Here is a 17,280-nt window from a genome sequence, read left to right as displayed (position 1 = left end):
GCTTTTTCATTGTTAGTTGTTATTAATTACAATCGTTATCTATGGAAGAATTGGTCATTCATCGTCTGAACCGATATGTAAGTTTTTGGGCTTGTCTGAAGGTTATTTCTTATGTTAAATAAATGACAAACTCCGGGTTTACTCATCCTTATTTTATTCATTCCATTTACTTCGAATGCTGAAAAATTAAACACGTGTTATTGAGTGTTAACTTGCTTTTACTATGTAGTATATTATCTTAAGTAAAAGAAAGAAAGAAAGAAAGATAATGTCGGTACAACCATCACAGTCGGTAATGCTGTCAAGGTTGAAACAGAGCTGCTATTTGTGAACTTATTTTTCATAATTTGCCCCTGGTATAATGGAATGCCGAATAGGTTGTTAATTGACGACATTCTAATGGAATGCCATATGGGATTTTAATTGCTATACTATGATGTTATGTAATTCTGTTTGTTAATTGACTACATTATAATGTCATAAAAGTTCCGTTTGTAGAAAGAGAGAAAAACGAGCAAATTGAAAACATTCAGTGGAATATAAGTGAAAATAATGGAAACTAATTGTTTTACACTGTATTCAGCCTGATGCTTATGCAAAGGATAAGTCGCCTGCTTCTTGCCCATGTAGCTAGGAAGGTATACTGTATATATGCAGATGGCGTCTGGCCTTCTGTTCACCCATCCATACACTTCACCGACCCAACTTTGCTTGACTCCGCTGATTCGATGCAGTACAGTACTTGTATAGTAAACGAGACATCAACAGCTAAGAAAAGACTAAACACAAAAACTGAGCTGGGAGATTTGGTATTTTTTTGTATAGTAGTTAGTGAGTTTAAAAACAAATTGTGTGAAAATCGGTGGAAATCTGAATAGAGTAACGTTTTCACTCCTGAATACACGAAAGGACAGAATGTATCAAGGTTACATCGTCATTAGTAATTCTCTGGAGATGTAATATGAGATGTTAACGGAACAGGTACTTTGCGCTCTCCTGAAGCGTTTTAGATTATAACCGGGAGATATTTATACAGTATAAGAAAAGTGAGTCTGGCGTTACTCTTTACGTCGCTGGGAATAACTTGCAATTAAAATTCGAATTTAATGGTAGTGTGGAAAAAGCATTATCTTTACAACAAACTGTTGTAGACAATGGTTCGTAGATGTTTCAGTATCGCACCTGATAACTTCGGGCTTTACTTGAATGGGAAGGTTGTGGAAGCCCTGGAATTTAAAATGTTTGTGTTTATGCATCCTTGTCTTCAATTGGCCTCGCAGTTACTCCTTTTTATCAACCAGTATCTTTATTTGTGAAATTTAATCACTATTTGTGTTACTTATTACCATCGGGATATATGGTTGGGAAACTATATTTGAAAAGTTAGTCATATTTTTCCCTTAGTTAAATCTTAGTTATGTTCACCACTGTGGTCAAAAATATCACCGCGGTGGAACCAGATAATCTGTCCTGAAGAAATAAGGATGTATTGCATTTAGAGTGTCATCATTAAAAAAAACGGCCAAGGTACTTTATCATCGAACAGAGTAAGGATTTCACAACTTCAAAGGAACTATTAACTCTGAAACAACTCAGCAATGCTTACCTGGAAACACACTGTTGCTTCATGAAGAATACTTACAAATACCTGTCCTTTTATATAAGATTAATTAGTGTATATTTTAAGAGAAGTATCTTTGATATGACACCACTGACAGTTGTTTATCTTTAAACAAGTAATAAAAATGTGCTGTAATTTTCACGAGGGCAAGAATAGCACAGTTTAAAAAATTAAAATACAGTAATTGTTTTTATGAGCATATATGGAAAAACAATGGAAATCGGTGCGAGACAGATCGTTTGTGGTGCTTTTGCTTCTGCAGGAGTAATGAAGATATTGCTTATGGGCGGTCATGGGTGTGACGGAGGGTAAAAGAGGTGAGGTTTATCATTATAGGTGCCGCGGGTTGAAGTAGCGGCGATTAATGCTGCTTGCAACAATTTTGTTTCTGGATGATGATCTAGTTTTGCAGAGGGCACGAAGAAAATCAACAATAGCGTGAATGAATTGCGTGTGATTGCCTACCGACTCATGTCATTGGAGGAATGAGATCCATGGAGTCGGATCTCGATATTAGGCTTAGCAAGCCTAACTGATCAGTATTGGGTTCCCAGGCCGGAATGACAAACGGAATTTTATAATTCCCCTGCATTGTTTCCTCACCTGTTAGATAGTATGGGATGTGATGGTCTTTCTTCAAAAATTACTAATAGGCATAAAACCGTCCGTCGCTTCCACAAGGACATAATGTCTCAAGACAATGAACCAGACCGTCGCTGCATCCAGCTGGAGAAAAAGAGACCCAAGGATTTGTGGTGAAAGGACGTCAAACTACGGAAATTAGATTTGGGAATTAAATAAAGGAGATTAGGGACTTCACATCATCATCATGTATGGCGTCTTGTGGTCACAAGTTTGTCCAGATCAATAAACAGATGGTATTAAAGTGATAAATAGATAGGAAATAAGCATGATGTGAATATAGGTGATGGAAAGGAATGTACGAAAGGAAAAATGAAAAACAATCGAGCAAGACATAGGTCTTTTGCCTCATTCTCCGACAAGGTGGTTATTATGTAGGATTTTTGAGGGGAGGGATTTTCCTGTGTTGGGATTGCATAGCCTCTCTCTCTCTCTCTCTCTCTCTCTCTCTCTCTCTCTCTCTCTCTCTCTCTCTCTCTCTCTCTCTCTCACACACACACACACATTTTGTTCATCTTGGTGAATGTGTTTATGCATCCCTGGCAAAAAGTGATGAAATTACAAGAGACAGATATGGAGGTCAGGGGATACAAAAGGAAGTGGTAGGACGTAGGGCTTTACTCCACAACCTGATAAATTATGGTGAAAGCGAAAAGTAGAAGTAGGAGTCTTTTCTCAATCGGTATAGAAAGTGAGTACCATTACAATACGCATATTGACTAGACATCAGTTTGGACGAACCACCGCTGATGATGTGAAAATTATGCAAGAGCGCCTGATTCCAGTACCAACCAGCACTGACCCGGCCCAGGCTTTTTTTAACATTAGTCTCCGCAAGAGCAACAATCGGAATGAGTTCACCAGTATTATTCTCGACGGCAAAGAATAAAAAACAAAAAAAATGTTACCCACGAAGAAGCGTTGCGTTTATACGATCGCGCGCGCTTCAGAGTGGATACATTTGTCTTCAAGTTGTATTGCCATTATAATACACACAACGTTAACCATACCTGAAGAGATAGCCAGTGTGTATCTCTTCAGGCATGGTTAGCGTTGTGCGAATTATAATGGCACTCGCTTTCGATACTGATTGAGAAAAGACCCCTACGTTTACTTTTCGCTTTCATCATAATTTATCAGGTTGCCGAGTAAAGCCAAACGCCCTGCCCCTTCCTTTGTATGCCCTGAGCTCCATATCTGTCTCTTGTGGCTGGGCATTACTACCCCTTTTGTGATGCCATCACTATTTTTCCCGTGATTTCAGTCCGTTTTTGCAGTGGCAACGCCCTAGATTGATAAAAATATGGTAACGAAGGAATGCGGTTATTTAGGTTTTAGGTATAGTTTTCTTAGACTTTTGTGGCTTCTCTGTGATTATGGTCAGCTCAGCTTGTTGGCTGCATAGTTATACAATTTATATATATACAGTATATATATATGTGTGTGTATATATATACAGTATATATATATAAATACATGTGTGTGTGAAAACATTCTAATTATTGTGGCTCTATTTAAGGTAGGTCAACTTTGGCGAAAACCAAAACCGCGCAGGTAAATGCAACGTGAGTTATAATTTTTAATTAAGATAATTGACAGTAAGTCAGCCAGCTTCTCCTAACACCACTTGCTATTCACACATTAAGAAAACGGCGTCTCTTCTAATGTTGTGAGCAGTCTGTACCTGAGAATCAGGAAATTTGAAATTTGATGGCTAATTTGAATGGCATACTGTATCTTTAAAAATTTCATTATTTCAAAAAGCAAACGCCGAAGGCACCCCTCCAGAATACAGACTTTTAGAAAAACCGATCATCATGGCTGTATCATTCATCGTTATTGCTTCACAGATATGTTGGGTCCTCACCCACCCCTACCACATCTAAACGCCAAATATCGATATCTGAGTCTTCAGAACAGCTGAACGGATTTTGATGAAATTTGGCACGATTAGAGACCTTAGTGGGAAACCTCTGAAGCCAGAGTTTCATCCTAGTCGGTTGAATATTTCCAGAGTTATAAAGGGCCGAAGTCGTGGTTTTTGTATACTCCGGGTTGCTGGGCTTTACTAACCGCCAACTACCGTGGCGGTTGATACAAGCGGAACACTTGCTGTAATATTCTGACAATGAGCAATCTAATCTCTCGGTGTTACTCGGCTATGACTATTGACTAATGTACTCCTCTGTAAAATGATAATATCCAGACGGGAATCTCTTGTTTATCTTACTATAGTTTTGGTTTTCTTTCTTTCTTAACTCTTCATCTGTAAATCCTTATAGACAGAGTCAACAGATTTCAAATCCAAGAGGACGTCAAAGGGAACTCAGCTTGCAAAAGTGAGACAAGTTGTAGATAAAGGTGATAAATAAATAAATGAATATGAGGGAACAGAAAATAAAACCAATACACCTGAAATTCAAGAGACGTCAGCAGAGAGCAGGAATGAATTTGCTCCTCGCTTAAATGTTTGGAGTTCAGAAGATTCCATAACTCCACCAGGCAAACTGTTCCACATTTTAGTTGTAGCCAAGATAAAACTCCTAGCAACTCAGTAGTAAATAAACCTTATGCTAGAAAACGGCACACTGTTCATAGCAGCAGCAGTCTGCCTAATGTTGTGAGAAAAAAAAACTGTTAGGTGAAGTAAAGAAGAGTGTAGAGAATGTTTGTCATTTGTAGTAAATATTATGCAGTAAAGATAATGAACTCATTCTACGTCCATGCAACAAATTAGCATTCAGAGTTGGCAAAATAAAATTGACTGATGACATACCTCTGTCCAAGAGTTTGAGGTGAGAGTCAGCTCAGGAAGAACTAGAGAACAGGACTCTAAACAAGGAAGAGCAAACAATTTAAAACACCTAAATATGATAACCTTATCCCGAAACATTGTGTATGTATGTAAGTATGTTTGTATGTATATGTTTATCCTCAAAATCATAGTTCTCAAGCATTGCTTACTACAACGATTTTACGTTGTGAAGGGGATTAAGGTCCTGATGCTGAGTAAACATGGTTGTGAATTGACCCTATTTCTAATTATTTCCAAGACGAAGAAAGTAAAGAGAATATCAGAGTTCACTGGAAAGAAAAGAACGAACTTAGTCATGTACTGGGATTGAGTGAAGTCCTGTTAGAGTTATCGACTAAGGGTTGCAAGAAGGTCAGAGAAGACAAGGGTGAATTCATTTTTGATATGTAAGCTGTTTGATAATCTCTTGGCTGACAAAATATATTCAATTTTTGCCAGAAAAAAAAAAACTATTAACATGAGGATATTCAAGTGTATAAATCCGATTGTCTTTGCAAAAGATCATTGAAACATGAAAGGCGAGTGAACGGAACGAAATCCAAACTTTTCCATGCGAGTAAATGCTTTGCCCAATAGTCGCACCTAAAGAAGCTTTCTCATAGCAGTGCAGTGTTGATTGTCTTTTGTGGCCTGCTAGTGCTGTGGCGAAGGCAGGCGGGGCCATCAAAGGGCTTCAGTTACTGAAGAATTCCGTAGAAAGTCTGGGTATATATTGAAGGCCATCCTTATATCAGTATTTTGAGTTTTGCTGTTATAGGCCTCTTCAAATTTATCAAATTATTTTTATGTAAAAGCTCATGAACTAGTAATCAAAAACCTTGGTGTAAGAGAACAAAGAGACCAGTTTTATTCTTTGCTTGCATTTCCTTGAATGAATATCTGGCTAGTTTTCTCCGCTGTAAGTTGTGATTAGTTATAGTATGACATGTAATGTGTTCATCATTTTCTGTCTCTCTTGAAAGCAACCTTCATATACTTGAAGATAAGAACGTGTAAATTTTATCCACAGTGTTATTGTCTTTCACGGCCCATCAGTGATTTCAAACCTTCATGGAGGGCATACAATTATTTACAGTTTAATAGGCAGCAGTGCAGCGAGTTTTACCTTTGTGTTCCTCTTCAAAGTTATGAACTCGTAAATAGAGAGTAATGAAAGATAATATAAAGAAAGTGATTTTATTCTCCTTTGAATTTCATTGGATGAAAATCTGTTTTTTTTTCACTTACTTATGAATATTTATATTACATGCAAGTTATGTGTTCATTGTTGTTTTTCTGTCATTCACCTCGCCTTAGTCAGGTAATATGAAAATGCCTACCAATAAATTTAATCCTAATAAGTTATTTTCTCCACGGCCTACCAGTGATTACCAACATGCATGCCGGAGTATGCAGTTAATTACAGTTTGATAGACAGATTTAACTTTCATGTATTTAAACTCGAAGAAAAACAATTGCATTAATTTTCACATTGAAATTTGAAAATATTCTTTTGTAAAAATATTGGCTGTTTTTGTGTCACTTATATTTAATTGCCCTCAAACACATGAGAAGATATATGCACTGAAAAATCATACATCAGATTTATTTTTAACTTACAAGGAAGGGGCGGGGGGAATATTGAGGAAGAGCAGATGCTGAATACCTCAGTAGATTCTTTTATAGGCTCAGATCGAGGGTGTGTGGACCTTGGGACCGGGGGGTGGGGGCGGTTCCTAGGTTTACAGTTACCGTGTTAATTGCTGATAATGTCTCAGAAGCATTGTCAGATGGATGAACTAAGATTAAAAAGAGATTTCAACCAAAAAAATGTAGAGGCATCTTTTCTTTGGATTTGATCTAGAGCAGGGTGGAAGGGGCCAGGAACTTTTCTTGCTACTTGAACTGGCAGTTTCTATAAAGGAATTATAACTGTACTGCAGGCAGTTAAAATGCGTGACCCGGGAATGGCTTCAAATGAATTATCGAAGGCCATGTTTTCCTGTTTTTCGGGAAGTCTAGGATGACCACATGCTCATGTTCGAGATGTGGGCTGCATGGCCGTGAAGGCAGAGGAGGTAGGATTTTAACAGACAATGAAGGTATTTATAGAGGAATCATGATACGGGGAGGGCAGTAATAAAGAAATGGGCCGAAAAATGTGTTGCGGGATAGCTCCCTTCTTGTGAGAGGCACATGAGTCGTTCCCTTTGAAGCTAAGTACCTTCTAGTGAAACAGGCTTGACACCTTTTATGGCTCAGCTATTAATTATGGGCATAATCAGAAATCAGCCTCTACTAAGGGTGTAGTGACCTCTTGAATGAAAGGTTACTGAGAAGTATCCTCCCTTTATGTCACATGACTGAGTCATCTAGTGACACTGATGACAACTTATACTGTTTATTTGCAATTGCATTGCTAACCGTACCGATTGAAAATTCTGTTTGTCATCCATGGGTGGTAGTTTGAAAATTATTGATTCCGCCACAACATTCTCCTGCACGACTGTATCACCAAGTCCCTGAGAAGGAAACGCCATTAACTGAGAGTAGTTCTTTCATTCAAGACGACAGACTTATTATCAAATCCAACTCTTCAGATAAATTGACTGGAGAACGTCAATGTAACCAGATTCTCGCATGTAAGAAAACCTCTCCTTTTGAATGAAACCTATACCGACAAAATTCGGTACCTGTTCTTAAAATAACAGCTGAGATCCACGTGTTAAACGGAATCTTGATAGGTCGTAGAGTTGTATTTCACCATAAATAGAAACAAATACCTCAGACAAAAAGTAATTATGATTGTTTATGCAATAAGGAACATGAAACCTAAAACCTGAGGTTATGTGAAATTAAACTTATGAATAAAAAAAGTGGTTTCCTTACAAACTGATCAAGAAAACTAACAATGTGAGGCAGTGGCCCAAAGTAAAAAATAAAAAAGCGTTTTTCTTCAGCTTGAAAAAGTCTGGAAATCAGACGGCTTGGTTCCTTGAAGTAGCACAATAACCACCAGCAGAAACTGAGTCTTCTTTTGAAAAGACTGCAGAATAAAGTCAGACCTCTTAGATCTCCAACTTTTGACCCAACACGGAACATGGTGGAGTTTATTGTCTAGATTGAAATGCTATTGTATTAGCAGCATTAATTTGAGCGCTTGAATTTTTCCTTCCTAAAATATTAGAAGTGTTAGCTGTCTTACACAAGTAAGGAATCTTGAAAAGTACCCAGTCATAGGTGATGGGTTTTTAACCACATTAAGGGAAACTATTAACTTTGTCCACATAAAATAGTTTTTATTGGTTATTTACAAATTCTCTGAACGTCTGATACCCGGAGAGAGTATTCAGTAATTAATAGGTGTAAGTGATCACAGAGGGCAAGAGAGTATCTCATGAATAAATCGTTGCTAGAATATTGTGTTGCTTGGACGTAAGAATAATAATTTCAGTGATTATTCCATTTTGCTTTTGTATTTCACCAACATTTTTTAAATGGCCTTTTCTTGCTTATGGTATGATGTACTCATTTATTTTTTCGTGTAAAATTAATTTTCAGCTTCAATCATGTTGAAAAATGAAGCGATATCCCCAGAAAGGTAGAGAGAAAAGAAAAATGCATTTAGATTCCCGTTACTCCTTATTTATTATACACTAAGGAAATGGGCATACTGAATAATTGTCCGCATTTATAAATAACTGCTGCTATTACGGCATTGCCCCTGCTGATTGAATAATTTTGAAATCTCTCTCTCTCTCTCTCTCTCTCTCTCTCTCTCTCTCTCTCTCTCTCTCTCTCTCTCTCTCTCTCTCTCGCTGTCTAGTGTATGTGTTTCTGTAGATGTATAGTGAATTACATTTTGTAATTTTGTCTTACAGGTACGTGTCGTGTGTTGCTTTCACCGTAGACATTCCTCTCCTGCAACAAGGTATGAATTATTTTCTTTTCTTGGAATAAATTTCCAACCGAACACATTCTTTTCCGTTGGTGTTGCGTGGCGTCCTATTACCATTACCATTGCAGTTGAAATTGACTCGACATACCACTTTTCTCTTCCTGCCTTGTCAAACATTCCAGTCTAGCCTTCCCTCGGCCACATGCTGGTTGAAATGGAAGTGGACGTCACAGCATTCTTAGCCTAATTCGACGTTTTATTTAAGTCAGCATCTACCTTTAAAGAATGCAAGATTTTTTTTATTGAAGCGTATGGGGGTAGATCGAATTTATGTAGTCTTTATATTTTGAAATACCTAATTGAACATTGCTGAAAATAAACAATTGTTTATGAAAAAATATCCGTCGGGAATATTGTCATTTAGTTCTATAAGTCGTTGCCTTAATTAACTATGTGCGTTGTTCATCTCATCTCGTATATACTTCAAAGTATTTCTTAGGTTAAACGTTTTTAATGCAGTCGATACTGCGATGAGACTGAGATCCTGACGCTCGGCCCGGAAGGAAACAAATACTAAGTTGTAAGAGCTCATAAAAAGTGATTTTCACAAAGCTGGGAGGCTGCAACATGTAAAAAAGGATTGTTGAGTTCATGTTCTGACTACTGTAGTAGCCATCACAAACATTTGTTAGCCCTTACAGTGTTAGTGTTTTCATCAGGTTGCTATCTTTTAAGAGTGGAGATTTCAAAAGCAATTTTTTCCTATTTTACAGTATTAATATTAAGGAAATGGCCACTATTTAGCTTTACTCTTGTTCGTTCATAAAGGAACAGGTACAGAGCTTGTATTAGGAAATGTGAAATCTTGAGAATTTTAAGAGTGAAGGGAACTTGATTTGTTCTTGAAATAGGGCTTGGATTGTTCTCTATTGTTATTTAGAACTTTGTAACAGCTTTTGTACATTTTACTGCTGAAGGTTAAAACCTGTAGCATTATGGTTTTATATAATATGAGAATTGATGACGATATTTCTTCAAAGTGCTTTTATCTCCTCCTATGGGCAGGGGGCATGTCCAACACAGAGGGGGAGTTGAGTCATGTTCAGCTGATGCCCACAGGGGGGTTTTGCATGTAAGAAAACGACCAGACAGAAATCACTTTTGCCTCGAAGAAAGATCTGCTTAAAGGGAGTGGCCTTAATCCGTTTTAAACCCTTGTATTCTGACCGTGCGAAGTCGATAGACAGATGTGTCTATCGATCGAGCGCTTTGCAGTAAATGAAAACAACAAAACAAACAACAACAAAGAGGCAATTTGCTAGTGAGTTCTTTATAATATAATATATATATATATATATATATATATATATATATATATATATATATATATATATATATATATATATTCTTTATATATATATACCACTAACTTCCGGAGCAACAGCTCGAAGAACAATCCAAGGCAGGTCGAGAAGGCACTGTCATATGCATTTAGTATAATATGCCGACGTTTACAACTCCTCATAGTTGCATTTTCTAGGCTGCAAACAGCGAACATGGCAATCAGTAAATTAAAATCAAAAATCCTGAAATCAGAATTACAGATTACAATGAAACGTTCACAATAAAATAACTAAATTATATCTACTAAAGAACAAGTAAAAAGGCTGTAACAACCTGCAGAAGGGATTAAAACCAAACTACTGCACTCGCATTGAGTATTACAAAAGAGAGTGAAAATAAATAAATAAATAAACATACAGACAGAGAAGAAACAACTTAACAAGACCATCAGGCAATAAACTCGTGATACATACAGTATACCTTATATTAGTTTTACGGACTGTTTACAGAGCAGAATAAATTACAACTCATTGTCTTTACAATGACACCAAATTCATTAACATAGCATTAAGTATAAAGTTACGCGGAGCGATAGAAAAAAATTACTATATCAACCCAGTCAGTGCGTCCTTTTAGTTATGACATAATCAGGTATTATACCGTAAATACACACATTTCCTTTGTGAAGGAGAGTAATGCAAACGGTAATCTATTGTTTTGAATAAATATATGTTGATAAAAGATAGAAATGAGTATATACCATTCTAATAATAACCATAAACAACCATTTTATTTTCCTAAATGGCGGGAATGGTTTTCCTTACAGTATATAATTACACCAGCAAAGGTGCGAATTGACCGGTAGTCCAGTCTTGCTGGTCAACGGTTGATGTAGTTGCCAGGTGTCACCATGTGTCAGTGACAGATTTAAATTTAGACAAACTTTTAGTCGGTGTTTGCTCTTATGTCTAGTTAGGTATTAAATATAAATAGGGTTTGCAGAAGGAATGTGGATTAAAGAGAGAGAGAGAGAGAGAGAGAGAGAGAGAGAGAGAGAGAAACTTGCTGCAGATGTCCATGGCCTTAGTTGTTGGCCAACAGTCCAACAATTAATATTTTACCAAACATCATTTAAACCGACTTAATACGCCATCGTAGCATCACGAAGCAGTAGCTATAACGTTCCGAAAGTAAAAACGAAGAAGGAACGAACTAATTAATGAGGACATTGGCATTTGAACGATTAAAAAAACATCATCGTACATCCTGCACATCGTTGGGCAACAAGGAACTTAGCAACTTGTTGTTCAACACGTAAGGGAGGAGTGCCAATTATATATGTTTATCGTAGTTTCCAACTTCATTGATTTCAAACAAATAAGCCCCTACCAGCTACTATCCGCATAAAAGGGACAATAGGCTAGATAATTGGGACAGATGTCTGTATGTCTGTCTGTCATGGGGATACGGTTTTGAATTTGAGATATAATCTAAGTTGGGTCAAATAGGGGCCGCGTACGAAATTTTGTATAGATCAGTCAAGCTGTTCGGATTTCTGTAGCGCACAAACATACAAATATTTACTCTTATTACATATATATATATATATATATATATATATATATATATATATATATATATATATATATATATATATATCACCCTGCTATATATATATATATATATATAATGAATAAATGGATAAATGAATTGATACCTGCATCGCTGACGCATTGGGCCTCTGGAATTTTGCCATTAATTTGTTCCACTTGCTTTCTCCTCCACAAATCCTCACTCATATCCAGCTTCCCCTCTCATGGTTTTCATCCAAACAGGTGTGGATCTTGCAATTCTTCTGGTGCCCTCAGGACGTGAGCTCTTGGGGATTATACAGAAGGCATATTTAAGCCATCTTCGCCTCCCTTTGAGGCACTGCGTCATCTACATGGAATTTTCGTAATTTTACTTTTGGCATCATTTCTATCTCATTTCTGCCATTTCTGACTTCATTCTCAAATAGGTAACATTTTTCATATATAATTTCAGTGTTGCATAGCAACACCAATCATACTAAATTTGTACATACTCTTCCTTTCATAAGCTCTTTCAGTCTGTTTAATTTCCAGACTTTATTTATTCTCTCTATTGTTCGATTAGCCTTTTTTTAGTCTTTCATTGGTCTTTCATTCAAGTGAACCTGTGCTGGATATCATTAATACTCGATATCTGATTACTTGATATCACCCCTTTGTGCATACTTAGTAACCATTGCTTTCTTCTACTATTTATTTTATCCTGATTTAAAACAGCATCATTTGCACATCGTAAGTCAAAAACTTGCCATCGTCACTCTAGTCTAAGCCTTCTTTTCCAGCTCCAACCATTTTTCAGTATAAAATCTTGGATGGGCAAACAACCAAGGTGAAAGGACACTGCATTATAGCAGCCCACCATTTGCTGAAAATTCACCTGACAAACTTTCTATCTACTTTGCTCATGGACAATTTAGATTAGGTTTACATATTTCACGGGAATGCCCCATTAGCTTCCATAATATTGATTTGTGGACGCTGTCAAATGCCTTCTCGTAATCAACTAAAGATACCATGAGGGGATTTTTAGCACAAATATTTGATATGTGTAAATCTTGGCTGTTCTTAAACCACCTTATTCATCTCTAAGCTATTTATCAATTTCTCTTTTAAGCCCGTTGGTGATAAGCAAACTAAATATCTTCTTTACAATCGACGCAAGTACAGAGCCTCCACAGTTACCGAATTCAGTCCCCTTACTTTGGTGAATTACCCATGACTTCTAATTCCCAGTAATCAGTTTCAGATAATATCATGTGGCTAAGGTTCTTCCTTATTACTTCCATTTCAAAGCTGTGAACTCATTCACAAGTACATCCAGGTATTCATCAGCTTCTGGAGTATCAGTCAAATTATCCCTGTTATATCTCTTATTCACGAGCTTGGAAAAAAAGAGACAGAAGAAAATAAATGAAAATTTAAAATATGTATACATATTGCGAATCTGCGCATTGATGGAAACCTTTACAAATGAGGCTTTCCAAAGGCTCTTTTCAATTTTGGAAAAAAGGAGAGAAAATAAATGAAAGTTTAAAATATGTATATACTGCGAGCCCGCGCATTGATGGAAATCTCTACAAATGAGGTGTTCCGGGATTCCCATAAGTTTTTTTTATGCATACCTATTTCAGGATAGTTTCTTCTGCCATAAATTGCAAGTCTTGAATGCCTTACTGATAGTTTTTGCGTTATCCTATTGCGCTAAATTATCAACATATTTAACTTGAGATATGATAAAAAAAAAAAAAAAAGCTACGTACCTTTATGCAAAGAAATGATCATACAACTAAAACATATTTTGTACATAGGTAGTAAAAGTTATATGTTTTGATGAAACATGTTTTCACATAAACACTCGTCTATGTTATCTTGAAACGCGCTCTCTTTTTGCCAAGTCAAAAAGAAAGAGATTATCATCGAAAATTTATATATATATATATATATATATATATATATATATATATATATATATATATATATATATATATATATATATATGTGATGTAATATTGTGTGTGTGTGTGTGTGTGTGTGTGTGTGTGTGTCTGTGTGTTTGTGTGTGCGTATATATATTTCCGTTTCTGTATATTTTATGCCTCACATAAAAAGGCTGGAATCAAATTTGAATAAAATTTCTAAAAGTAGAATTTAGATATATGAAATATAGATTGTTTATGGAATTTTGCTTCGTATAAGGATTATTGTGAATAACTAATAAATTAAGATGTTGGGTGAGGAACGAAGACCGTATTGAAAGCAATGTTCAAATTTATGAAAATACACAAGCTTGGAAGAATAGGTATTGATTCTCAATAAGTAAAGGAATACATATGCGTGTGCTTGTTACAGTAAGACTCTGAAACCAGGGATCTCACAAAAACCCTGAAATTTTCCGGAAATTCGTGAAATCACCAATTCACTTAGGACTATCTGATCCCCGAGGGGCTAGTACTAAACACGGCCAAACAGTGATTCATCTACACTGTTTCGCCGTGTTTAGTACTAGCCCCTGGGGGATCAAAATTTTAATGTTTCGCCTTGTTTAGTTATTAGTCCCTCGCGGGGATCAAATGTCCCTACAGTATTTGATCCCCGAGGGGCTAGTACCAAGCACGGCGAAACAGTGTAGATGAATCACCGTTTCGCCGTGTTTAGTACTAGCCCTCGGTGATCAAAATTTCCTAAGTGAATTGGTGATTTCACGAATTCCCTGAAAATGTCAGGAATTTCATGAAATCCCCGATTTCACAGTTTTGCTGTAACATGTATACATTGAAGCCGGCGATATCTTTAAATGGTGTATGGAATACTTGGTGTGTATAGAAGTCTCAGCTAACTGACACAGACCCGCGACCATGACCTATACCTTCATTTTCCTTTCTTTTTCTTAAAAAATGCACACACAAACACACACACACAAAACGAGAAAAGTATTAATGAAGCTAGTGTTCACACAACGTTAAGAACAGAAATGATAATCTCTTCATCGTCTCATATTGTAACATACACTCATAAGGCAATGTTATGCAAAAATAAAAATCAACTCATACACGCAAATGTGTTGTTATTAATATCATACTAACAGCAAAAAATATTAAACCTTTAAAATTGAAATTCTGCATAATATATGATTATTAACCTTCAAATATTATTATTGATTTTCATGCATAATAAAAATACGTTCTTCTAACAAGTACATTAACAAATATCTAAATATATTTAAAACTATTCTGTTATTATTATTATTATTATTATTATTATTATTATTATTATTATTATTATCAATCAAAACAGGAACCCTATTAATATGGAAGAAGCCTACATGGGACAATGACTTGACATTCAAGCTTCCAAATGATGTGGTGTTCATTAGAGAGAAGTAACAGAAGGTAATGGGAAATACAGAAAGAAGAGATCAGTTTTTAGAAAAGAAAAATAAATTAACAAATTAATAAATAAATTGATAAGAATACAAGTAAATTATTAAAATACAAGGCGAACTGTTTTAGGATAGTAATGCATTGCATCTTCACTTGAACTTTTGAAGTTCCAGTTGCACAATATTCTCAAGGAGACTGTTCCGCAGTCCAACGGTATGAGGAATAAAGGAAACTCCAGAACAAAGAAGTTCAACAGTGAGGCATATTAACTGCATATTGATGCTGTTGTTCAGAAAATCTGGTTGCCCTCGGGAGGAAAAAAGATCAGGGATCAACTGTGTATGTACAAGATCCCTGTTAAAATACATCCTGAAAAAACGTACAAATTAGAGACCATCCATCGATTGTCCAAGTCATAACTGCTAGTGTAAGGAAACGAAACCTACCACCACGAACCACTAGAGACCATCCATCGATTGTCCAAGTCATAACTGCTAGTGTAAGGAACCAGAAACCTACCACCACGAACCACTCTATCTAAAATAGATGAATCTTTTGCAGAAGTAGACATCCACACCGGAGAACAGTATTCTAGTACAGGAAGGACAAATGCCTAAAAACAGGTTGCACTGATTTTACCACTAGTATCATATGAGGCTTTTCGAGTACAATACATAACTTTCGTGTGGCATTTGCTGATACTTTCATGAGATATTTCTCAAAAGTAAGATGGAAGTCAAAAGTTACATCAAGAATAGTTAAAGCTTCAGACTCATTTAGAATAGTCCCATCCACCTGAAGAAGATGGGGTGGAAAATCTGTACGAGATCTGCTAATCAATAGCGTGTTTGTTTTACTTGAGTTCAGCCTCACACCTCATTGATTACAACATTCGCTAATCAGGTAGACACTATTATAAGTATGTGAGGCCTTGCGTACAATGCCTAACTTTCGTGCAGCATTTGCTGACTCTTTCATTAGATGTTTCTCAAAAGTAAGACGTGAGTCAAAAGTTACACCAAGAATAGTTAAAGCTTCAGACTCATTCAGAAGAGTCCCATCCACCCGGAGGGGAAGATGGGGAAGAAAATCTGTACGGGCTCTACTAATCAATAGTGTTTTCGTTTTGCTGGAATTCATCCTCGTATCTGACTGAGTACACCATTCACTAATCTAGTCCATGCCATAACTGAGACTAAGAGAAGCTTCATTCCTCATAAGTGTAGTCTTAATTACACCCACAAGTGTTGCATCATCGGCATACTGAACAATCTTGTTTTCCAGGTGAACTAACATATCACTTGTATACACTAAAAATTACATTGGATTAAGAACACTACTTCGTGGAACTCCAGACTCAATAGGACTTGTTTCCCAAAAGGTACCATCAACAGCAACTCGCTGCTGCTTAATTATAAGGGAAATCTTGAAGTAACCCTAAAACATATCCATATCCATCCACTCCATTTACTGTTATTCAAAACATGAACCCTATTTACAAGGAACAAGCCCACAGGGGCAACTGACTTGAAATTCGAGCTTCCAAAGAATATGTTGTTCATTAGAACGTAATGAGAAATACAGAAAGGAGAGATCACTCATTAACAAAGAAAAAATTAACAAATTAATAAATAGATACAAATATAAGTAAATTATTAAAATACAAGGAGAACTGTATATTTAGGTAGTAATGCATTGCATCTTCACTTAAACATTTGAAGTTCCAGTTACACAACATCCTCAGGAGACTGTTCCACAGCCCAATGGTGTGTGAGAAACAAAGGAACTCTGCATATTGGTACTGCTCATCAGCAAATCTGGTTGCTCTTCGGAGAGAAAGAGGATTAGGGATAACTGTGAATGTGAAAGATCTCTGTTAAAATACAATTTGTGAAAAACTGGCAAACATGAGACCATCTGTCGATGCTAATATTAGGAAACAAAAAAACTACCACCACAAACCACTCTATCTAAAAGAGCTAAATCTCTGGCAGACGCAGACATCCACA

This window comes from Macrobrachium rosenbergii, chromosome 56 (genome assembly GCF_040412425.1).
Source record: "Macrobrachium rosenbergii isolate ZJJX-2024 chromosome 56, ASM4041242v1, whole genome shotgun sequence".
Taxonomy (NCBI): domain Eukaryota; kingdom Metazoa; phylum Arthropoda; class Malacostraca; order Decapoda; family Palaemonidae; genus Macrobrachium; species Macrobrachium rosenbergii.
The sequence above is the reverse complement of the archived record's forward strand: the minus strand, read 5'-3'. Positions refer to the sequence as shown.